At 32.8% G+C, this 27,050-nt stretch overlaps 1 pseudogene across 1 annotated transcript; it reads right to left on the reverse strand.

Moving 5' to 3' along the window:
- Nucleotides 1–1,543: 1,543 nt before the first annotated feature.
- LOC112274003 (small ribosomal subunit protein eS8-like) lies at nucleotides 1,544–3,255 on the reverse strand (annotated as a pseudogene). Its single transcript, XR_016499740.1, has 6 exons — nucleotides 3,050–3,255; nucleotides 2,843–2,954; nucleotides 2,683–2,695; nucleotides 2,200–2,597; nucleotides 1,882–2,057; nucleotides 1,544–1,625 (listed from the first exon to the last, which is right to left on the reverse strand). The product of XR_016499740.1 is annotated as a small ribosomal subunit protein eS8-like (transcript).
- Nucleotides 3,256–27,050: the final 23,795 nt, after the last annotated feature.

Consider the following 27,050-nt stretch of genomic DNA (forward strand, 5'->3'; position numbering starts at 1 on the left):
GCTACCAGACGAGATATTGTGACTATCACAACTTTTGAGATAGTAAAATCGAAATAAAGATCCTAAAAAATTATATGTTCTTCCTCGAATAGATGGCAAGATATAATGCATTTGGTTCCATGACCTTGGAAGGGATTCTCAATGTTTAAAAATAATTTTCGAGGTAGTAACCACTCTTGATGGTATTACTAATGTTTTGTTTGAACGAAGTTATGAAGCCTCAATAATAATCAAATATTAGGATGGTCTTCTCGCGTTGATATGGGACATTATTGATGGTTGAAGGGACCTAACAACTACCTTTGAAGGACATAAAGATCAAAGTATATGATAAATATAATTCGGCACATCTTAAACTTCATTAACATGTAATCACTACTTCTCATGGAACTCATTTCTAAAAGGGGGTATAATATCACGGACATATATATTTATCTTGATAATTATCTAAATAATAAGAATAAGTTGAAGTAAGTCAAAGTAGATAAATATGATAATAGCTTGTGGAAAGCTTCCTAAAAGCTTCATAGATGTTGATTTGTCTTTATACATGTCTATAGAGGATCGGTAGGTTAAAAATTTGACCAACAACGAGGCCATATGTCAACATATTGACCACTTGTAGTACAAGTTGGACATATGGTGCACACCTAGAAAACTTGCCTTATAAATTAGACATGTATCCTGCAAGTTGGACACCTATTAGAGGTCCTATAGCATGTCACCACATAGTTCTTAATTAAGTAATATATATAGAGGCAAGAATGAGGCCTACTTCACTCTTATAAACTCCTTTTTTGCTTTTAATCTAGTTTCAAGAGTCTTTGGCAATAATCATTCTATTTCTTCTTTGAATATATGTACTTTCTTCTATTTTGTCACTTACTTTTTGATATAAATTGCATGAGTTTGTATATCTTCTTCCAAATTATAACCCTGACAAAAAGTATAGCATTAACAAACTATAGATGCAACTTTAACATCTATCTATCTATCTTTCTATCTATTATAATTCAATTGAATATTAAAATATAATTTAATGATCTATTATTCATTAATCTATTCATAACTCTTTTAAATGATACTTATAAATATATTATAAATAAATTTAATAAACAATATAGAAAATATCAATCATAAAATATACATCAATATTTTTAATATATTATTAATAGAATTTTGTAGAATATTTTTAAATATATATTTAGTAATAATTTAATTTAAAGATAATTTGTTATCATTTGACTACCTTAGTTATTAACAATATCTTAAACTAGTTCTTAGAAAAGTTAACTCTACTTACTAAGAAGTAGATAAAAATGCTTATAAACAATTGACGGTTGCAATGGCAACTTGAAGATCAAGTAGTATAACCTTCAAGAATAAATAGGTTAGATTTCATGGCGTCTAGAATGCTGCTTTACACATCTCTAATTCCAATTTAATATATATTTCTAAGAAGATTTTATCCTTTTCGTATAAAGTAATCATTTAGCCGTTTGGTATAATCACAATTGCACAACCTTACTTGAGGTGAAAGACATAAAATCAAAACGAAGATCCTATTTATTCAGTTGGATCCAGATTTGCCAGCACCCCATGTAGCATTAAGTCCGGGGGTACACCTTCAGCTCAAGAAGGCCAAGCTGGATCAATTACTTACATTGAAGTCAGCAACAAAAGCATAATTAACAAATAAAACTATCCTCAGAACTGGAAAAGTCGCCCAAGCTATTGATATTCACAACTCCACAGTGAAAAGTTCATTGAACTAATCAACTCGCTGTTAGTTACATAGTATAGCTAGGCGAGAACCACTGAAAACTATATTCGTATAGAGCAGCGTAAAGAAACCAGAACAAGGCACGAAGTTAAACATACCCATCAGAACGGCCGCACTGCCCAGGCCAAGATGAAATGCAAGCAAGCAATCTCCCACTAGCGAACTGGTCTTCCAAATGGGAATTAAGCTTCTGAGCTTCTACCCTCTTGCTAATCTTCCTCAACACATGGTTACTCTGCTTCTTTTCCGCATCGAGTGCTTCAGCTTCCCATATCTCCAAAAACCAAGGTAACTGAGAAACTCAAACATGTACAGAATAACCATGGTTTTATCTGGCAATAAATCGAATTGAGCAGGGCGATAGTCCAGATACATCTAGGCCAAACATGCCTTCATGCAATCCAGACGAAAATTACCTCATCCTTCTTGACAGAGGCCTTCTTCTTCTTCCCGATTACAACTCCGTAATGCTGGCTGTACCAGGTACAGAAAGGGGCTGCATCAACCTGGTTGATAGCATTCTTCACCAAAGTCTGGGTACTAACAAGTTCATTGTTGGACGCATAATAAACAACATCCAGAATCCTCGTCTTGCGAGTAAGAGCTTCGGAACCCCATGAAAAATTTCCAGTGTCAGGACGCAACGCCCGAAACATAGAATTTCCTCCACGTACTCTGATACGTCTCACAATCTTGTTGCTGAACAGCTAGGTCATAGCACCTTGCCTTCCCAACTCGTACTTGCGCTTCTTGCGCCATGACTTCTTCAACCCACCAGTCGTCCGCCTCTTGTGAGTAGAGTCCCTGGAGATACCTGCAGAAAGAAGTTAACCCATTCAACTCTGACCTTCTGAAAATCAAACTCAAAATCATCATCACTAAAACACATCCTCACGCACGATTAACGTCCAACTGAACACTCAAACCAACGATCCAGAGAGATTCCATCGAGAATAGAACCCATCTCGATATACACATTCCCCGTTCTCACCCAATTGTAGTCCATCGAAACAAAACGACCCCAGAGACCTCAACACCTTCACCACCAATCACACTAACCGCAATAGTCGTAATAAAAGCACACTGTGAGCACACGCTAGAATCGTGAAGCAGCTCGACACTCATTGTCGCCGAGGCAGGTGATGAGCAGCATCGGACAATACAAACAATGCTGTGAGCTTCCGAGAGATGTAGTTTGAGAAAAACAAGTGTGCCAGGGATTGCATACACAAGTGAGACAAATTTCAGGTTTGAAGGGTGACATACCCATTGTGCCGGAGAGGTCGCAACCAAGCGAAAGGGGATAGGTAGGAATGAGCAGGCCCCTTCATAACGGTTACTTCGACGCCCTCCGTTTTACCGGGTGAGGACGGACGGGCCCACTGACAATAACTCACCCGGCCCGGGCTGGCGCTAAAACCCAAGACGACTGACAACTCAGGTCTCCAGCCGGAGCACGTTTGCGCTGCCATTTGTCGACTCGTGCAAGAACGTGAGAAAGGCAACACAGGCAAGATCCAAAAAATAAATCACATTTCTAATTGATTGCAAATCAATATATATATATATATATATATATATGTGTATATATATATGTTCGAAACTGTACATTAATTTTTCAAAGTTTCAAATGACTCGTTACATAAGCACAAATAACAAAATATAATATGTGGTAAAAGTTGGTGACTTAAAAAAGTATTAATTAGAGTTGCTTTTTAATGACAACTTAAAAAAATAGATTAGTAAATTCAACAAGATTTGTTTTTCTTCTTTTTTTTTTTCATTCTAGGTTTCAACTATGAAAAAATAAATTAAATTAAAATATGGAATATAACTTTAATCAACAATAACTGTTTTACTTCAATGTCATAAATACCTCTGATTTATTTCTAAAAATGAGTCTCAATTTACTTCTGAATATTAAATATTTAATATTTAATATTTATGTATTTATTTAATTATGTCTTAATATTAACTATAACTTACTAATTCTTTATGTATCTATTCAATTGTATTTAAATAATTCTAATTAGAAATTCTTTATGTATCTATTCAATTGTATTTAAATAATTCTAATTAGAAATTCTTTATGTATCTATTCAATTGTATTTAAATAATTCTAATTACAAATTCTTTATGTATTAACTTATACATGTATTTATATCATGTTCTTGTTTGATAGTAAATTTTTGATATATTTTTATTACTAAAGGTCATTTTGAACAATAATATTTGGCATTTTAGAAGATATTCTTTACCATGATTTCAAATTATTGCCTGAAACTATTTTAAAAGAATTAAAAAATTTATAATAATAATACTGAATATAAAAACAAACATTATCTTTGAAATGATTTGATATTGTGTAAATCATCTAAACTTTAGACTTCTATAATATAGGTTACTTCATTGGGAAATAAATTTAAAAAATTAAATATTTTTTTAAAAGATCATTAAAAGAAGAAATATACACATATATTTTTAAGAATCACATTTCAAATATTTGAGAGCTAAAAAGTTACAACATAAATATTTTTATGTATATTTATACTTATGGATAGTAATTGAGTTGTTTCACTATGCATTATAAATAATAAGACCTATATATAAATATAAACATATAAATAAATATATAAATATGCTTAATAGTCTTAAAAATGATATTTGAAAGAAAACTCTAAATATATGTTTAATGACTTTAAGAATTATTTTTAAATGAATACTATAGGAATATTATTACAATATTAACCATAAAAATGTACAGTCAAACCTTAAATAAGAATCAAATCTAGACAAAAATGTCATTATGACAATATATATTAAAAAAAACTAAAAAAAAAATTCATTCATCATATGAAGTTATTTTAAAATAATATATATATATATATATATATATATATATATATATAAATTTAAAGAATATGGATAAATATAAATTTTATATCAATTATAGAAGAACATAGAAATTAGTTACAAAATATTTTAAATCTTAACAATTAATTTTATAGAAATCAAAAAAAATCTCTAAAAGAAAAAAGGTTTGTCAAAATTTATAGAAAATGTGATAACAACGTTGTATAATGGACATACATATTTATTCCAATAAATATCTAAATAACATGAATAGATAGAAATAGATTAAAAAAGATAGATTTGATAATATCTTATAGAGTATCTTCCTAGAAGCTTTATAGATATGGCTTTGATTTTACATGTGTTTATAGTTGATTGATAGGTTAGGAACTTAGCCAATTAGTTAGTCAAGTACCCTACATGTTAATAGCTTGTTGTATTAGTTAACTATGTGGTGTAAATATAAAAAACTTACCTTGCAAGTTAAGATATGTGTTTCACAAATTAAACATATGTTGGAAGATTTCTTGAGATTCATGTCGATTACAAATTGATAAGAATATCAACTCATTGTTATTATTTTTTTTTTTTAGATGTGAATGAATTACGCTGCTTCTATAGTTGTGTTTTGAAGACTACAAATTATTTACTTTCAAACTAATAGTTTATTTTTCTAACTAATAGTCTATTTTTTCTAACTAATAATAACTATTTTTTCTAACTAATAATATTATTTTTCTAACTAATAGTCTATTTCTTAAAGAAAAAAATCAAAGTATACTAAAAAATTTTGATAGAATAAGATCAAAGTTTTGAGGATTTTTATAATAAGTGAAGTTCTATCTAAAGTTGCTTGCTATCTAAAGCTATAATGGATTTACTTAAGTTGGATTCATAAGCATACTTTTATTTGTAAGTGTTCTATCTTAGTTTGATGCTTTTGATGCAAAAAAGTTCATAATTTTTTTACAATTTGAATTCATTCTCAGAAGTCTTTACAACCATATTTGAAAAAAGTAATTAGAAAAGATTAGTAAAGACCATATTCCTATTTTTATAACAAAGATAACGTTCAATCACTATGTATACTATAAAATTCTAAAACCTTACTTGTAACATGGATTGAAATGACAAAGTTCTCATCAATCAATTTCAATATAGATTGAAATACAATGTCAAAGATTTATTGTTGACAATGTCGATATGTCAAGGAAACAAAGCTTAAAGAAAGAAATCCTCAATATATTCTTATATCACTTAAAAAAATTAAAAAATCAAAGATGATATAAAATTAAACTAAAATGGCTATTGCCAAAAATAAAAAAAACTAGAAAGTCTTGAAATAAGACTAAGGACTAAAAAGACATTGACAAGATTAAAGAAGGCTTTATTCTTACTTTTATATATACTCTTAATTAAGATTTATGTGGCAATATCTTATAGGACTTCCAAAACATGTTGACTTTACAAGATACGTGTTTTAACTTGTAAGACAAGTTTTCTATATATATATGCTTTATGGTTAGTTTGTTCCATAAGCTGTCAATATGTGGTTAACTTATTAACTAAGTTTCTATCCTATCAATCAATTATAAATACATTTAAAGTCAAAGCAATATCTATGAAGCTTTTTAAAAGATATTATGAAATAAATCTATTTTTATCTATTTTTATTTAATCATATAGATAAATATTATAATAAATATGTATGTCCTTGATATTACATCTCTTTTTAGAGATGAATTCCATGAAGAGCAGCTATCATATATTGAAAAAATCTAAAATGCTGCAAATTATGTTTGTCACATATCCTGATCTTTGTTTTCTTCAAAGTTAGTTGATAGGTCCTCTTAGCCATTGATAGTATTTTATACCAAGGCAAGAAGACTGCCCTATTATTTGATTGTTATTGAGGCCTTTGTAACTTCTCTCAAATAAAAAAATTAAAATAATGTCAAGAATCATTTCAATTTCTAATAAAATTACCAAACATTAGTAGTCTCTTACAAAATCGTGATTTCAAATATGTTGTATCTTGTCGTTTATTTTTAGAATAATATATTATTCTTGAGGATCTTTATTCTAATTATATCATCTTAAAAATTAAGATATTTATAATGTTTCGTCCAATAAGTCAATAAGTAATAGTTCTTGAGTTAATTCTATTGATTGTTGATTTTCCATCCTTTAGCATCACAAATACACAAAAGTACCAAATAGAAGTAGAAGATAGAATGCTATCTTCTTTGGATCTTGTTTCTTTTATAGCAAAGATTTTTTATTCTTCATCTTAAGTTTGATGGATGTCATCAATAAAAAATCCCAACCTTCTTTATAGCATTTGCAAGTTACTTTGCTTCCTTCTATATGAGTTCATTAATATCATATCTATGCTAATGAATAAGATATTCTAACTTATTTTTCCATCCCCTTGAATCTAAAACTTCTTCTACCTTAAATTCTTCATTATTATCTATTTCAATAGAAGGAGGTGGCATTTATCTTCTTCTTGAAATATTCATTGTCTTTTATGGTTCAAGAAGAGATATATGAAATATGAGATAAATCTTTATAGATTCCAATAGATATAATCAATAAGTAATATGATTGACTTATTCACTAATAATAAAAGATTAAAGCTTATAATGGTCCAATTTGTTACAATAATGAGTAGTCTTGATATTACAATGAAGTAGCTATATAATGTCACCTACATTGTATTTTGGTTGTTCTTTGTAATAGACATTTATATTAATCTTTAGTTGATCTTGAGCTCCTTTTAATTGTACCTTTATTATTGTATATAGTTTTGACAAACAATTTGCCAAATCTTCTGCCATAGAATTATCAACTTTTGATAAGTAAAAAATATCAAGTTGTGGATAATAATCATAATTGGAAAAAAAAGGTGTTTATTTAGTAGAAGAATGTATTGAATTATTTTATGCAAACTCTGCTAATAGTAAAAGAATTGTCTAATCATCTTGATGATAATTAATAAGACACTTCAAATACTACTCTAAAACTTGATTTATCCATTCTGTTTGTTCATCAGTTTGAAGATGAAAAGTTGAAGAGAGATTTATATCCACCTTTAATATCCTAAAAAGGCTTCTTCAAAATCTTCATATAAATTAAGTCCTCCTATTTAATATAATATCTTTAAATAATTCATGATAACGATAAATATTGTTAAAAAAAAGTTTATTTATTTTTCGACCTATAATAGATTTTTTACATGATACAAAATATGCCATTCTAATAAAACAATCTACTATCACATATACAGAATCACACAAGCTTGAAATTAAAAGATTTGTGATAAAATCCATAGAAACAAAAGACTGTGGTTGTTGTAGATTTGGTAATGGCTAAAGAAGTCTACAAGGTTGATGATGAGGAATTTTGAATCTTAAACAAATATCACATCATTATACAAAGTCTTTGACTACCTTTCACATTTGAGGCCACCAAAAATCTCTAGATATTAGTTCCAAAGTCTTACTGTGTCACGGACATACATATAATTACCTATATGAATAGATAAAAGTATGTAAAAGTAGATAAAAGTAGGTTAATTGTGTAATATCTTCTAGAGAAGCTTCTTAGAAGCTTTATAGACGCTGCTTTGACTTTATTGGAGTCTATAGTTGACTTTTAGGCTAGAAACTTAGTCAACAAGTTAGCCATGTGCCACACATGTTGGAAGCTTAAAGAATAAGCTAACTACGTGGTCCATCCATAGAAAACTTGCCTTGTAAGCAAAGGCATGTGGCCTAGAAAGTCAACATATATTGGAGGTCTTATAGAACATCGCCATGTGGCTTCTAGTTAGATAGTATATATAGAGGCAAGAGTGAAGCCCTCTTCACTCTTGTCAACTCCTTTCTTGCTTCTAGTCTAGTTTCAAGGGTCTCTAGTTTTCTTATATTTTGGCAATAGCCATTCTAATTTCTTTCTTAATATACATATTTCTATTTTGTCCTATTTCTTTGAGAAAAGTCTCACTTATTCTTTAGCTTTCATCGAGTTCTTGTCCTTGACAGATTGACAAGAGTACACTTACAATATGAGAGCTTTGTCTTTTCTTGATTAAGAGTGGATTACCCCTTTTTCTTGATAAGACATAAGCGCATTAGAAGTTGCGGATTACCCTCTTTTAAACTGATATTGTTCTTAGTATTTTCTTTGTTATCAATTCCTCTCTTCTATTTGTTTTGAGCGTTATTAGACATCTTCTCTTTTCTAAGTGCTACTATGGCAGAGCTTGTTGAAATGAAGAGTGCAATGGCACAGATGCAAGAACAATTGAGGGAGTTAATGCTTGCGATGCATCAACTCAATTTACCACCACAAGGAGCAACAAGAATGGTAGGAAGTGAAGATATAGAGATGATTGGGGCTGCTTCAACATCTGCACCAAACCATGTCCCTTCTCCCAGAATGGAACACCCTTCGAGTGTTAGAGAACCGAGAGTGGCCTTGTCCGAGAAGTTTGATGGTACCAGATCCAAGTTTCGAGGATTCATCAATCAAGTCCAATTAGTGATTGAACTTCAACCCCAGAGCTATCCAACTCCAGGGTCACAAGTTAGATTCATTAATACACTTCTTTCAGGTTCAGCATTGTCATGGTTTTCATCTTTTCTTGAACGACGAGATCCAATATTAGATAATCTGGAGGCTTTTTTGGCGGAGTTTCGATCCATGTTTGGAGAACATGATGCAATTCGTGTTGCAACCAACAAGATCCGTATTTTGCGACAAGGCAATCGATCAGTAACATTATATGCTTCGCAATTTCGACAACTTGCAACTGATATCAAGTGGGATGATGCCGCACTTGTGAGTCAATTTCTCTACGGATTACAATATGAGGTAAAGAAATTGATGCTTAATTTACCTGATCCTCAAACATTGAGTCAAGCAATTGACTTTGCTGTGAAGTGCAACAATCGACTTTTTGAATTTCGATCCGAGAGTCGCACAAGTAGGCCTCAACGTTACTACAATTCAATGGCAACACCGACGTCTCCTCAATACATACCTTCAGAAGTAGAGGATATGCAAATTGATGCGGTACGTTTCAAACCTCTTACTGAGCAAGAAAAGTCTCGTCGTCGACAAGAAGGATTGTGCTTATATTGTGGAGAACCTAAGCACACTGCTCAACATTGTCCAAAGAAGCGACGTAACTACAAAATGAGGAGTACGGCTGTCAAAGAAGACAGTATGTCGGAAAACGAGTACGTCCTGCTACAATAGGGACCGTGCGGCTGGAATCTTGTACAACTTCTAATGAAGGTCCTATCCTCTCCTCAGAACCATCTCCTTGTTTTATAATAGATGTGCGTTTAGGACCTAATAATTACAAAGCCTCTGCCTTGATAGATTCAGTAGCCTCAACTTGTTTTTTAGATGAAGAATTTGCTAGATGTCATAGAATATCATTAATACAAAAAACTAAACCTGTACACGTAGAAGTCATAGATGGTCGTCCGTTGTCTTCTGGAGATGTAACTCACGAAACACTTCCTGTAGATGTAGTAATAAATGGTCATAGTAGTTGCGTAATTTTTAATATAATTAGATCTCCCTCTAATCCAGTAATTTTAGGCTTATCATGGTTAGAAAAGTATAATCCTCGAATAGATTGGATTTCTCGTAAACTTGATTTTCCTCGGAGCATTAGTAACAGTTCTATTAATCAAGTAAAAAACCATGAGTCTAGTATAGTAAAACCCACACTTGTAGGTGCAAAAGCATTTATACACGCAGCAAAAGAAGGATCAACTTTTGCTATTTATGCTGCACCTATTTCTGAAAGCGTAAAGACTTCAAGTGGCATTCCAAGTCAATATCAGGATTATCAAGACGTTTTTGAGAAAAAGAATGCAGATATACTTCCTGAGCATCGTCCATACGATTGTTCAATCGATCTCAAGGAAGGAACTCTGCCACCATTTGGACCAATTTACAGTTTATCGCAAGATGAGTTGGCTGAACTCAAGACATATATTGACGAGAATTTAGCGAAGAATTTCATACGCCATTCAAAATCTCCAGCAGGAGCTCCAATTTTATTCGTAAAGAAAAAAGATGGATCTTTACGAATGTGTGTTGACTATCGAGGACTCAACAAGATCACAATCAAGAACAGGTATCCATTACCTTTGATATCAGGACTCCTTGACCAGTTAAATCAAGCTAAGATCTATACAAAAATAGATCTAAGAGGAGCATATAATCTAGTACGGATCAAAGAAGGAGATGAATGGAAGACTGCGTTTCGAACCAGGTACGGGCATTTTGAATATAATGTCATGCCTTTTGGACTCACGAATGCACCAGCTGCTTTTCAACATCTCATGAATGATGTATTTCGTGAATTCTTAGACAATTTTGTCGTCTGCTACCTAGACGATATCCTGATTTATTCTAAGAATGTTGAAGAACATGAAATACATGTTCGTCAAGTATTACAAAAACTTAGAGATGCAGGATTGTACGCCAAGATAGAAAAGTGTGTATTTCACACTACTCAAGTTGACTTTTTAGGATACATCATTTCAAATGATGGTCTTATGATGGATTCTAAGAAAGTCCAAACAATCATGGATTGGAAGATTCCAAAGACTGTAAGAGATGTCCAATGTTTCCTGGGATTTGCCAATTACTATCGGATCTTCATCAAAGACTTCTCACGAGTTGCAGCTCCACTTACACGCTTGACTAGTAAAGATAAATTCCAATGGAATCAAGAAGCGGAAGCAACATTTGAAGCCTTGAAGACATCGTTTGTCTCTGCAGCAGTCTTATATCGTGTTGACTTTTCCAAGGTATTTTTTATGGAAACAGACGCATCGGATTTTGCCTTGGGTGCAGTTTTATCACAAATGGGAACAGATGATAAACTTCATCCGATAGCTTTTCATTCAAGAAAATTCTCAGCAGCCGAGATCAATTATGAGATCCACGATAAAGAACTTCTTGCAATCGTGGATTCTTTTCAAGAATGGCGTCATTATCTAGAAGGTGCTTCTAGTCCAGTCATTGTGTATACAGATCACAAGAACCTCGAGTATTTCATGTCAGCACGCGTGTTGAATCGTCGTCAAGCTCGTTGGAGTATGTCTTTGTCAAGATTCGACTTCATTATCACTTATTGGCCAGGAAAACAACAAGGTTTGTCTGATGCCCTGTCTAGACGTTCTTATTTTGCACCAAAAGAAGGAGATGCAGCTTTTGAGCAACAAAGAACAGTCCTCTTGAAACCGGAGCAATTTCATTTCCGAGCAGTGAAATCAACACTGACTGTTGATTCAACTTTTCTCAAGCAAATCCAGTCCAGTATGTCCTCAGACCCTCTTGTTCATGATATCGAGAATAATTCTTCCAAGTCTCATGATTCTTCTAAGTTCGAGTTCAAGAATAATCTATTATATTTTGAAGGACGCCTATATGTTCCAGAAGGAAAAGCACGTTTGCGTGTTCTTCAAGCACGTCATGACTTTCCAGCAGCAGGTCACTTTGGATATAATAAGACTCTGGAACTCATATCAAGAGATTTTTGGTGGCCACAAATGTGGAAGTCAGTCAAAGACTTTGTACAATCATGTGATATTTGTTCAAGATCAAAAATTCCTCGACATCGACCTTACGGACTTCTTCAGCCATTACCTATACCAGAACAACCATGGTCTTCTGTTTCTATGGATTTCATCACAGATCTTCCAAACTCAAGATCTTATGATTCTATATTTGTGATAGTAGATCGTTTCACCAAGATGGCACATTTTATGCCATGTACAAAATCTATCACAGGTGAAGAAACAGCTAAGCTTTTCATTGATAATATCTATCGCTATCATGGATTACCTAAAGATATCATATCGGATAGGGGAACTCAATTTGTGTCGAGATTCTGGAGGACTCTTTTCAAGATTTTAAAAGTGGACATAAAGCTATCTTCAGCTTTCCATCCTCAAACTGATGGACAAACAGAGCGCGTAAACCAAGTCTTGGAACAGTATTTAAGGTGTACCATCAACTACCAACAAGATGATTGGACAATCCTTCTGCCATTGGCAGAGTTTGCTTATAATAATACAGTACATTCTTCCACGCAACAAACACCTTTCTTTGCCAATTATGGCTATCATCCACGACTTGATACTTTTGATTTTTCAAAAGTTGATAATCCTGCAGCAGAAGATATGGCAAATCGATTGTCAGAGTTACATGCAATAATGAAGGCGCAGTTGAAGAAAGCTCAAGAACGACAAAAGATAAATGCAGATGTATATCGTAAAGAGCAACCACAACTCAACGTGGGTGATAAGGTATGGCTACTTCGTCGCAATATCAAGACCACTCGACCTTGTGACAAATTGGACTATCGTAGGCTTGGCCCCTTTTCTGTTTCTGAACAGATCAACCCAGTTGCATATCGGTTACATCTACCGGAGTCAATGAAGATCCATCCTGTATTCCACGTGTCTCTTCTTGAACCATATAAGACAGTGGATATACAAGGAAGAAGACAAATGCCACCGCCTCCTATAGAAGTAGATAATGATGAAGAATTTGAGGTGGAAGAGATATTAGACTCAAGGCGGCGCTGAAATAAGCTGGGATATCTTGTTCATTGGCGCGGATATGATATTAGTGAGCGCACATGGGAGCCATCCAGGAATCTAGCAAATGCATCAGCTAAAGTCAAAATTTTTCATCAACGACATCCATCAAAACCAAGATGAAAACCTCTCTTATAAAAGAGACAAGATTGAGGCAAGATAACATTCAATTTGCTATCCTTGTTTGTAACTTCTTTGCATTTGTGACGCTAATTAGATGGAGAGCCAACAACCAGCGGATTCAACTCAAGAACCTTCGTTTGCTGACTTACCGGATGAGACATTGCGATTGTCACAACCTTCAAGACGACGCAACCGAGATGAAGATCCTCAAGAACGACATGTTCTTCCTCGAATAGATGGTGAGATACAACGCATTTGGTATCACGACCTTGGAAGAGATTCTCGATGTTTGGTGATATTATTGGAGATAGGAACGACTCCTGATGGTGTTTCAAATGTATTATTTGAAGGAAGTTATGAAGGCCTCAACAGTGATCAAATAATAGGGTGGTCTTCTCGCCCTGGAATGGGACACTATCGATGGCTAAGAAGACCCATCAACTATCTTCGAAGAGAACAAAGATCAGAGTATGTAGCAAATACAATTCGCCGTATATTAGATTTTCTCAATATATAATCACCGCTCCTCATGGAACTCGTCCCTAGAAGGGGGGGTAATGTCATGGACATACATATAATTACCTATATGAATATATAAAAGTATGTAAAAGTAGATAAAAGTAGGTTAATTGTGTAATATCTTCTAGAGAAGCTTCTTAGAAGCTTCATAGATGCTGCTTTGACTTTATTGGAGTCTATAGTTGACTTTTAGGCTAGAAACTTGGTCAACAAGTTAGCCATGTGCCACACATGTTGGAAGCTTAAAAAACAAGTTAACTACGTGGTCCATCCATAGAAAACTTGCCTTGTAAGCAAAGGCATGTGGCCTAGAAAGCCTTCTTCACTCTTGTCAACTCCTTTCTTGCTTCTAGTCTAGTTTCAAGGGTCTCTAGTTTTCTTGTATTTTGGCAATAGCCATTCTAATTTCTTTCTTAATATACATATTTCTATTTTGTCCTATTTCTTTGAGAAAAGTCTCACTTATTCTTTAGCTTTCATCGAGTTCTTGTCCTTGACATACTGTATCCAAAATTTCTAGCTGCTGAAAAGTCATGATGAGCTTGATAAACAAGTAATTGTGCTTTGCCTTCTAAAATGCATAATTTTCTCTCAAAGTAGAGTTGATTATTCTTTAATTTAAACTTAAAAATATCATTAGACTTCTAAATAATGATATCATTCTTAAAATGAATCCATAATTACAAAAAATACTTTATCATGGATCTTATAGTTAATTTTGGCTATTAAAATTTTTTTGGAATAAAATTCTTCTAATTAGAGCTTATCATCTACTTCCAATTGTGATAAAACAACATCCATAGCAAAATTTGATGCATCTATTTCTATGAAGAATGTCTCAGAAAAATCAATGCAATACAAATTTGGTACAAAAATAAATGCTCTCTTCAAGACTTCAAAAGATGTTTTTGCTTCTTTACTATACTCAAATTTTTCTTTACATGTCAAATATGTAATAAGAGCCACAATTTGAGAAATTATTTTAATGAAGATTTGATAATAATTTATAAATTCTAAAAAATATTGTACATCTTTGAGTATTTTTAAGAAGTTTTAATCCATGATAGTTAAGACCTTCTTAAGATCTATTATTTATTCTTTATTGGAAATGATGTATTTTAGAAAATCAACTTAAGTAATGTAAAATACACACTTTTTTATCTTTGTATATAGTCTTGCATCTCTAAGTTTTTATAACACATGATAAATATGAAGTTCATATTTTTTTGTGCTTTTAGAATAGATTAGAATGTTTTCTAAATAATAGATAATAAAATCATCAAGAAATTCATAAAAGATATGTTTTATGAGATGTTATAAAGAAGCTCGTGCATTCATGAGTCCTAAAAGTATTATATTATATTCAAAATATTCATTCTTAATTTGAAAAGCAATCTTCCACTCATCTCTTTCTTTAATAGGAACTAGGTTATATACTCTTGATAGATCTATTTTGGTGTAGATCTTTATATGATTGAGTTGGTCAAGAAGTCTTAAAATCAAAGATATGAAATATCTATTCTTGATGGTGATTTTATTAAGTTGTTAATAGCCTATATACATCTGCAAAGATCTTTCTTTTTTCTTCACGAATAAGATAAGAACTCCTATTAGAGATTTTGAGTGGCATATAAAGTTTTCAACCAAGTTCTTCTTAATATATTCTTTTAGTGCAACCAACTCATTATGCCATAAGCTATAAATTGGTTCAAATGGTGGTTGAGTTCCTTCTTGTAGATCAATTCAACAAACATAGGATCAATACTTTAAAAGAATATTTTTATTTTTTTTTCAAAAATATGCTAGAAATCTTCATAATGCTTAGAAATATCATTTGACATCTTTTTACCATCAAAAATAGGTGTAGCATATATAATAAATATGGGCATTTTTTTGCTACATGCATGAGAGCTCTTGTACCTATCAATAAAGATTTGGATGTACTAGTCTCATCTATTTCTAAATCACTATAAAAATTTTAGATAAAACTAAAAGAAAAGTTAAGGTTATAAGAAATTCAATCTATTTGAGGATTATATTTTTTTAATCATGATAATCCTAAAAAAATTGGATTAAAAAGAGATCTTATCACATTAAATATTATCACACTATTATAATCTTTAATTGCTATATCCAAAGAAATAGTCTCATGAATAATATCTCCAAAAGACAACAAACAACTATCTATGACTTATACATGTATGAATTTAGTTTTCTTGATTAAACTTATTTCTTATTTTTTGACAAAGTCTTTGTCTATAAAATAGACCAAGGCTCCTAAATCTAATAATGTAAAAACTTTGTGATTTTTAGGTCCTCAATATATATCTATTGTAAAATATGATGAGAGATTTGATGAGAGAATATGATCTTTACCAAGGTATTATAAATGATTTGAACTGCTAGTCCTCATTATAGCTAGAAAAACTTATTTTCTAATATATTATCTTCTTTTGTAATTATTCTCTTTATTTTGTAATTACCTTGCTTCTTTAGATAATGTTGAGCAGTGTACTTAATTTTGTTACAATATAAGTAAAAACTCTCTTAACAATGTTAAATCTTTTTCTACTATGTGAGGAATTAAAAACATATTATATCAATTTGCATTGATTTTGGCCTTATTAAATAAGTTTTTGAAAACTTTGAAATTATTGTCATGACTTGATTTATTCTCTTCAACCAAGTCTTTTTTCTTAATGCCTTTCAAATAATTATTACATTGTCATATGCAATAGCTTTAGCAATAAATTGTTCTAAAGATCTATCTTTGATATTATTAATAATAAATCTTTGATATTTCTCTCCATTCATATCAAAATTGATTGATAAGGGTTTTTTCATTCGAGTCCATATTGTAAATAATATTTTGGAATTGAAAAGCATATATGGTGGTTGATTGTGATTATTGCTATAAATATAAGAACTTGGTCTCTACTACTCTTTTTCAACTACTTTCTTTGAATATAGCCATAAACACTTCTAGAAATGAATTCAAATCATAAAAGAGTTGTAAATTTTTTTCTATTAAAGGTGCAAATAAAAAAAAATCACTTCTAAATAGATGTGTGTCTATAAATCCAACTTGAGTAAATCCATCAAGTATAAAAAGAGATGCAATCTTAAATAGAACTTGACTTCTTGTAAAAATCCTCAAAATTTTGATCTCATTCCATTAAGCTTATCTAGCATACTAATCTATATTCTCATCATACTTGTAGAAGTAAAACTTCTTAGATTTGGTTGTGAGATTAATTTACTTGTTTCTTTCAATTGCACAACTTCTTATTGTAGATACTGAACTTCTTTTATAGACATAGGATTAGTATTTCTATGGTTGGTACTGATGATGCATAAAATTTTCACTCTAAAAATGTTGACAAGTTCTTAAAGATTTTTAATAGTTGCAAATCTATTCTCACTTCCACCAGCTGTAACATTAATAATTTTTTCTTCTATTTCAAGCAACTTATCAAATCTATAAATCAAATTATAAGAGGATAGTCTGCAACCTCTAGTATTTAATGAAAATTTCCACAAAGAAGGATAATCCACTCTCTTTAAAGAAAAAAATTGATATTAAAAAACTAAATAATTTTTTTAAAAGTGGATAATTTTTAATTCTAAAATACAACAATAAATGTAGGATAATCTAATCACTTCTAAATGAAGATCAAAATAAAAAGTTAGCACTCTTGTCAAATTATCAAGGACACAAAGCTTGAAGAAAGAAATCCTCAATACATTCTTATCAAACTGTCAAGGATGTAAACCTCAAAGAAAGAAATCTTCAATACACTCTTGTATTACTCAAAAGAACTACAAAGCCAAAGATGGTATAGAATTAAATTAAAATGGCTATCGCCAAAAATAAAAAAATAGAAAGTCTTAAAATAAGACTAAGAACTAGAAAGGCATTGATAAGAGCAAAGAAGGCTCCATATATATTCTTAACTAGGAGCTATCTAACAATATCATATAAAACTTCTAAAATATATTGACTTTATAAAATACATATCTTAACTTGCAATATGAGTTTTTTATATGTATGCTACATAATTAGCTTGTTTTACAAGCTACTAACATGTAGTTAACTTATTGACCAAGTTTCTATCATATCAATCAACTACAAATATACATAAAATCAAAGTAGTATCTATAAACCTTCCTAAGAGTTTTTCTATAAAATATTATGAAATAAAACTATTTTTATCTACTTCTAATTAATCATATAGATAAATATCATAATAAATATGTATGTTCGTAATATAATATCAAACTTATTACAATAATTTATTACTAAAGTCATTCTATGTAACAATTGATTTTTTAAAAGACATCAAGAATAAAGCTTTGGTTGGAGAGGTATAAATCAAGTCATGGCAATAACTATTAAGTTTTTAGAAGCTTACTCATAAAGGTCAAAATCCATGCAAATTCATATAATACGTTTTAAAACTCTTATTGAGCAAGAAAAAACTTGACTTCTTTAAGAAAGATTATGATTATATTATAGGAAATCTAATTACATTGCTTACCATTATTCAAAGAAGAAATATAATTACAAAATAAAAAGCACAATTACCAAAAAAGACAAAGTGTTCAAAAATAATTTTTTTCAATTATATTAGGGACTATATGACTAGAATCTTGTATAACACTTAATAAAGATCTTATTCTATCTTCAAATTTGTCATCTTGTTTTACAATAGAAGTTTATTCAGGATCAAAAATTAACAAAGCCTTTGCCTTATTAGATTCAAGAGCCTCAACTTATTTTATGGACGAAATATATATATATATATATATATATATATATATATATATATATATATATATATATATATATAATTAAAAAAATAAACTCGTATATACAAAATCATAGATGGTCATTTATTATCTTTTAGAAATATTATCCATAATTAATTCTTTTAGATATTATAGCTTCATAATATTTAATGTCATGAGATCTCTCTTTAATTTAATTATTTTTGGATTATTGTGGCTAAAAAAGTATAATCCTCAAATAGATTAGATTTCTTATAACTTTGATATTTTTCATAATTTTGCCCATGATTGTGACAATAAAATAAAAACTTACAAGTTTAATACAAATAAACCTTTATTGATAGGTGCAAGAACTTTTATGCATGTTGTAAAATTAGGGCCACCTTTTTCTATATACACCATATCTATTTTTAATGGAAAAAAGACTTTAAATTACATTCTAGCTAATATCAAAAATATAAAGATGTTTTTTAGAATAAGAGTGGAAATATTATTTCAAAGTATTGTCTCTACAATTGATCTATCAATCTTCAAAAAAGAATTTAACTACCATTTGGACTAATCTATTACTTATTAAAAAACAAGTTGGTTATACTCAAGTAATATATTAACAAGAATTTGGCTGAGAATTTCATATACCATTCTAAAATCTAGTAGGAGCACTTATCTTATTTATGAACAAAAAAGACAAATCTCAGCAAATGTGTATAGACTATTAAAGACTTAATAAGATCATCATTAAGAATAAGTATCCTCTACCTTTAATTTTAGAACTTTTTAATCAATTCAATTAAGTAAAGATCTATACAAAAATAGATCTATAAGGATCATATAATTTGATTTGCATCAATAAAGGAAATAAATAGAAAATTATATTTTGAATCAAATATTGGTATTTTGAGTATAATATCATGCCTTTTACAAATGATATTTATAAATGTACCAAATGCTTTCTAACATCTAATAAATAATTTCTTTTAGAAATTTTATAATGGTTTTCTTTTTTATTATCTAAATGATATTTTAATTTATTCTAAGAATACAAAATAGTATGAATTTTATATCTATCATATAAAAAAAAAATTGAAAGATGTAAGATAATCTACCAAAGTATAAAAAATGTGTATTTTATACTATTTAAGTGGACTTCTTAGAATACATAATTTTAAAAAAATAACATTATAATGGATCCTAAAAAAGTCCAAACTATTATGGATTAGAAGATCTTAACAATAATTAGAGTTATATAATGTTTTTAGAGATTTACTAATTACTATTAGATTTTTATTAAGATCTTTTTTCAAGTTGTGGATTTTATTTCATATATTTGACATGTAAAGACAAACTTGAGTAGACAAAGAAATTAAAGCATTTTTTGAAGCCTTAACTTAATTTTTGTACCAATCTTATATCATGTCAATTTTTTTAAGATATTTTTTATGAAAATAGACACATTAAACTTTATTATAGGTATAATATTGTCACAAATAGAAGCAGATAACAAACTCTATTTGGTAGCCTTGCATTTAAAGAAATTATTATCAACCAAGATCAATTACAAGATCCATGATAAAGAATTTTTTGCAATCATGGATTCTTTATAAGAATGGTATCATTATCTAGAAGGTTCTTTTAGTCCAATCACCCAATATATAAATCACAATGTCACGGACACAGAATACAGACTTGATATCTACCAAGAAGTTCAAGAAGAACTGACAAGAACTAGATTAATCAAATGGATACAAGAACAACACCAGAGAGGTGAGCTAGAGCTCCAAGAGATGTGTTGTCGAGACTGAAGAACTCTTCAGCCTCGATTCCAATATATACTCCTATTTAAGAAGCTTCTCAAGCAACTTCTACCAAGTAAGAAGCTTCTAGAAGGTTCCAGAGACTTGCTTCTAGAAGGTTCTAGAAACTTATCTCTAGAAGGTTCTAAAGACTATGTCCCTAACATCACCCCCTCCTTTAGCTTCGAGGTCTCTGAGAAGCAATGTTGTTGTCAATCAGTACCAACGCAAGAAAATGAAAATTTGTCGCATAACATCTGCTATGAACTCCAACTGTTGTTCACGAGGTAAGTAGTTCATCGGCCCTTGAAGCCAATGGTAGTGGCCCACTCCTTCAACTTCTGACCAAGCATGAACTTCCATGTCTTCATTGTGAAATTGTCCTGCAAATATGCCTTCTAGTTGACCATCGTAAGCAGGCTCAGACTCAAATACAATCACCAGTGATCGGTTACTTGGTATCATCCGTCGTCGTCGTGGTGCAGGTAGTTCTTTATCACGGGGTCGCCTTCGTGATCTAGTTGGTTGAGATAATCTGACTGGCATAGTATCTATCTCTTGGCTATCCATATCAGAAGACCAAACTATGGCTACTGAAAAAATTCTACTTTATCTTGGAGAAAATAACTACATCAACTATGAATTTTGGTGGCACTCTCCCCCTTTCTTATATTCTTGGGTGAGCAAGCTTCAGAAACAAGCTATTGTCGAACCGGCTTAGGTTTATGAGGATGTTGTTGATGAAACTCCTGTACCTTTTGCGGCGCATTGGTCAGATTTTCAGCTGGCTCCCACGTTCGCTCATTAATATCGTAGCCACACCAATGAACAAGATACTCTAACTTGCCCCACCTTCGCCGAGAATCTAGCACCTTTTCAACCTCGTATTCTTCGTGGTTCTCGATCTCAATACTAGGTGGCGGACATTGCACTCTTCCAGGAAAAGATGACTCTCGATAAGACTCCAACAAAGAAACATGAAAGACTGGATGTACCTTCATAGAAGCCGATAATTCCAGACGGTACGCCACTGGATTGATTTGCTTTTGGATGATAAATGGTCCCAATCTTCGATAGTCCAACTTATCACATGGTCGCTTGGTCTTGATATTCCGTCGAAGAAGCCATGCTTTATCTCCAATTTTGAAAGTAGATGTTTGATTCCGAAATCTATCTGCAGACACCTTGTAGGATTCTTGAGCGGATTATAATTGAAGCTTCAACGTAGTTTGAAGCTCTGATAGTTGCTTCGCAAATCCTTCAGCTGTTGGATTGTTATTTGTTGACGGACTCAATAAATCAAGCTTCGGATGATACCCATAGTTAGAAAAGAATGGTGTGTATTGAGTCGACATATAGAGGGTGTTGTTATATGCAAACTCGACTAGCGACAGATATGCGGTCCAATCATCTTGTTGATTGTTGATGCTGCATCGTAAGTATTGTTCTAAGACTTAGTTCACCCGTTCTGTTTGGCCGTCAATTTGAGGATGAAAAGCTGAAGAAAGCTTGATATCCACCTTCAGTATCTTAAAGAGAGATCTCCAAAACTTTGATACGAACTGGGTTCCTCGATCTGATACGATATCATCTGGTAATCCATGATATCGATACACATTATCGAGAAAGAGCTTTGCTGTGACTTCACTGGACGATGTCTTCTTGCAAGGGACAAAGTGTGCCATTTTTGTAAGCCGATCTACCACGACAAAGATGCTGTCAAATGAGTTCGATGATGGCAGGTCCGTGATGAAGTCCATGGAAATTGAAGACCATGATCGACGTGGAATCGGTAATGGCTCTAGGAGTCCATAAGGATGATGTCGAGGATTCTTGGATCTTGAACAGATGTCGCAGGAGAGGACAAAATCTTTCACATCCTTCCACATTTGGGGCCACCAAAAATCTCGAGAAATAAGCTCCAAGGTCTTATTGAATCCAAAATGTCCCGCAACTGGAAAATCGTGGTGAGATTGAAGAACTCGGAGTCGTGCTGGTCCTTTTGGGATATATAACTGCTCTTCAAAGTATAAAAGATCTTCCTCCACCTTGAACTTGTCGTCATTGGCACGCTGCTTAATATCAATGGCTACTGAATCTTCAATGGTTACGGCACGTACCTGATTCAAGAAGTCAGCATGAATTGACATAATAGTAGCGCAAAGCTGAAATTGCTCTGGCTTCAACAATGTTGTACATTGTTAATCAAATGCTGCTTCTCCAGCCTTTGGTACAAGATATGATCTCCTCGATAAGGCATCAGATAGTCCTTGCTGCTTTCCAGGTCGATAAGTGATAATAAAATTGAACCTAGATAGCAACATACTCCATCGAGTTTGACGTCGATTTAGAACTCGAGCCGACATGAAATACTCCAAATTCTTGTGATCTGTATATACGATCACTAGATGTGCAGCTCCTTCAAGAAAGTGACGCCATTCTTGGAAAGAATCCACTATAGCAAGAAGTTCCTTATCGTAGATCTCATAATTGATTTCAGCAGCACAGAACTTTCGAGAATAGAATGCAACCAGATGGAGCTTCTTGTCTTCTCCCATTTGTGAAAGTACAGCTCCTAAGGCAAAATCTGAAGCATTAGTTTCTAAATAGAAGGCCTTTGTAAAGTCTGGATGTATCAAGATTGGAGCCGTAGTAAATGCGATCTTCAGGTTTTTAAACGCCTTCTCTGCTAGAGGTCCCCATTCCAGCTTATCCTTGTATGTCAACCGAGTGAGAGGAGCAGCAACTTGAGAGTAATTCTTGATAAAGATTCGATAGAAGTTGGCAAACCAAGAAAGCATTGTACGTCTCTAACCGTCTTTGGAACCTCCTAAGACACGATTGCTTCCACTTTCTTGGGGTCCATCTTCAAGCCTTCCATAGTCACAACGAACCCCAAAAATTCCATCTCTATTTGGTGAAACAAACACTTCTCTAACTTGGCATATAGTCCTCGCTCGCGTAGTTTCTCCAATACCAAACGAACGTGTTTTTCATGCTCTTCCTCATTTTTGGAGAATATCAAAATATCATCCAAATACATGACAACAAAATCGTCAAGGTACTCTCAAAAAATGTCATTCATCATATGTTGAAAGAGCGCTGGAGCATTGGTAAGACCAAAGGGCATGACATTATATTCAAAATAGCCATACCTTGTATGGAATGCTGTCTTCCACTCATCTCCTTCCTTGATTCGTACGAGGTTGTAAGCTCCCCTTAGATCAATTTTTGTAAAGATCCTTGCATGTCCAAGTTGTTCTAAGAGACCAGAAATCAAGGGTAACGGGTAACGATACTTCTTTATTACCTTGTTGAGGCCTCGATAGTCCATGCACATCCGCAACGAGCCATCTTTCTTCTTCACAAATAAGATGGGTGCTCCAACTGACGATTTTGAATGACGGATGAAGTTCTTGGCTAGATTCTCGTCGATGTACTTCCGCAACTCCGCCAACTCCGTCTGCGATAGATTGTAGATTGGGCCAAAAAGTGGTTGTGTTCCTTCCTGTAAGTCTATGGTGCAATCATATGGTCTGTGTTCTGGTAGCATGTCGGCATTTTTCTTTTGAAACACATCTTTAAAATCCTTATATTGCTCCGGTATCCTTGCTGTCGAGATCTTCTCCCCGGTAGTTGGAGCTGCATAAATGACAAACGGTGTGCTTTCCTTGGACAATCTTATAAACGCTCTTACTCCAATAAATAAGAATTTCTCTATTCGGGGTTTTTTACTAGGCTTGCTCTTGGGTGGTTTTGTGAGAAAGGTCATCTTCCGTAACTTCCAATCTATAGATGGGTTATGCTTTTTCAACCAGGAAAGACCAAGAATAACAGGATTTGATGGGATTCTAATAATATTGAAAATAATATGACTACTATGGCCCTTAAACGTCACTTCTATAGGTTCTGATTCATGGGTGACACTACTTGACAATAAAGGTCGTCCATCTATGACCTCAACGTGAACAGGTTTGGATTTTTGTACTAAAGGGATCTTATGACGCTTTGTAAATTCTTCATCTAAGCAACAAGCAAATGCTCCTGAATCTAATAATGCTAAAGTTCTCAGTTTCTGAGGGCCAATAAACAAAGGGATTGTAAAACAAAGGGCAGGTTGAGCGAAAAAAAAGGAACCTGGTTGTTGTTGCAATATTTCACTGTCCAGCCGCATAGTTCCTATTGTGGCTGGGCATCCTCGTTTTTCTGAATAAACGTGCCCCTAGTCTTGATAATACGTCGATTTTGCTTCTTGGGGCAGTTTCCAACTTTGTGGCCTTCTTCACCGCAATACAAGCATAGACCTTCCTCCATACACCGCTTTTTTTCTTCTAGAGTAAGAGATTTGACACGTACCACATCAATTTGCATGTCTTCTACCTCTGAATGTGAATTCACGCTGCTTGCCGACATAGTTGGGATGTGGCGAACCATATGTTGTCTTGAACGTTGGTCTTGGCGACGTTGGAATAGGTGGTTATTGCACTTCTCAAGTTGTGATATCAAATACGTTGTATCTTGCCATCTATTCAAGGAAGAATATGTCATTCTTACAGATCTTCATCTTGATTGCATCCTCTTGAAGGTTGTGACAATTGTAATATCTCGTATGGCAGGTCAGCAAACGAAGGCTTTTGAGTCGAATCTGCTGGTTGTTGATTCTCCATCTCTCGAGCATGACAACTACAAAGAAGCTATAAAAAAAATTGAAAATAGAATATTATCTCGCCTAGATGTTGTTTCTTTTATAAAAAAGATTTTCATCTTGATTTTGATGGATGTCGTCGATGAAAAGCCTCTATCACCTTTGCTGCATTTACAAGATTCTTTACTGGCTCCCATGTGCCATATCTGCATCAATGGACAAGTTATTCTAATTTATTTCGGTGTCACCTTGAATCTCAGACTTCTTCTACTTCAAACTCTTCATTATTGTCCACTTCTACAGGAGGAGGTCAAGCTTGTCATCTTTATGGTATATCCACTGTCTTGTATGTTTCAAGGAGAAATACATAGAATACTAGATGGATTTTTATTGACTCCGGTAGATGTAAATGATATAAGACTGGATTAATTTGTGCAGAAATAGAAAAAGGTCACAGCCTTTGATAGTCCAACTTGTCACAAGGATGAATGGTCTTGATATTGAAACAAAGTAGCCATACCTTATTACCCAAGTCAAATGATGATTGTTCCTTTTGATAGACATTTCCATTGATCTTTTGTTGTTCTTGAGCTTCTTTTAACTCCGCCTTCATTGTTACATGTAGCTCTAACAAATGAATCGTCAAATCTTTTGCAGCAAGATTATCAACTTTTGAAAAGTCAAAAGTATCAAGTCATGGATGGTAACCATAATTAGCAAAGAAAGTTGTTTATTTTGTAGAAGAATGTACCGTGTTATTGTAAGCCAATTCTGCCAATGGCAAAAAAGTTGTCCAATCATCTTATTGGTAGTTAATGGTACATCTTAAATTCTGCTCTAAAACTTGATTAACACACTCTGTTTGTCCATCAGTTTGAGGATAGAATGTTGAAGATAGTTTTATATCCACTTTTAGAATCTTAAAAAGAGTTCGCCAAAATCTTGATATAAATTGAGTTCCCCTATCTAATATAATATCCTTGGATAATCCATGATAGTGATAGATATTGCCAAGGAAGAGCTTAGCTGTTTCTTCACTTGTGATAGATTTTATACATGGTACAAAATGTGCCATCTTGGTAAAACGATCTACTATCACAAACATAGAGTCATAAGAACCAGAGATTGGAAGATCCGTGATGAAGTCCATAGAAACAGAAGACCATGGTTGTTCTAGAATGAGTAATGGTTGAAGAAGTCCAAAAGGTCGATGACGAGGAGTTTTTGATCTTGAGCAAACATCACATAATTTTACAAAATCTTTGACTGCCTTCCACATTTGAGGCCACCAAAAATCCCTAGATATCAACTCCAAAGTCTTATTATGTCCATAATGTCCTGCTACTGGGAAGTCGTGACAAGCTTGAAGAATACGTTGTCGTATTATAACACGAGTATATCGTGAAAATATAAAGAAAGGGGACTTTTATTAATATTCAGTTACCTCGAATATTGGGAGCAATGACCAACTGCAGTGCAAATACTGAGTGGCCAGGTTCAATCACCCCGTTACAATCAGCCGGGGCATACTGAAATGCTCCATTCGATTCCAATAACAGGAGTCAGCAAGAAGAAAAAGGACCAATTCACACAACGGGTGAGCCTAGTTCGAAGAGCCAATTGGATCCAATTTCAAGAATCCAATCCGGGTCCTCTTACCCAATATGAGACCTGAATTGGCCGGGCAACCCAATGCAGTCTAATTATGGAAAAATCCAGGTCTTACTACGGGCCTCAGCCAATCTGACGTGAAGGACCAATTTGATCCAATTACGGGGACATCCGAGTCATACTAATGGACTCTTAGCCAATATGAGACCTGAATTGGTCGGGCGACTCAATGTGGTCCCGAGTACGGGGTTTCGATTCTGTTTCTGTCTTATTCTCTATGCCGTTTCAGGGAACGTTGT

The sequence above is a fragment of the Physcomitrium patens genome, chromosome 21, assembly GCF_059467195.1.
Source record: "Physcomitrium patens ecotype Gransden chromosome 21, ASM5946719v1, whole genome shotgun sequence".
NCBI classification, from domain to species: domain Eukaryota; kingdom Viridiplantae; phylum Streptophyta; class Bryopsida; order Funariales; family Funariaceae; genus Physcomitrium; species Physcomitrium patens.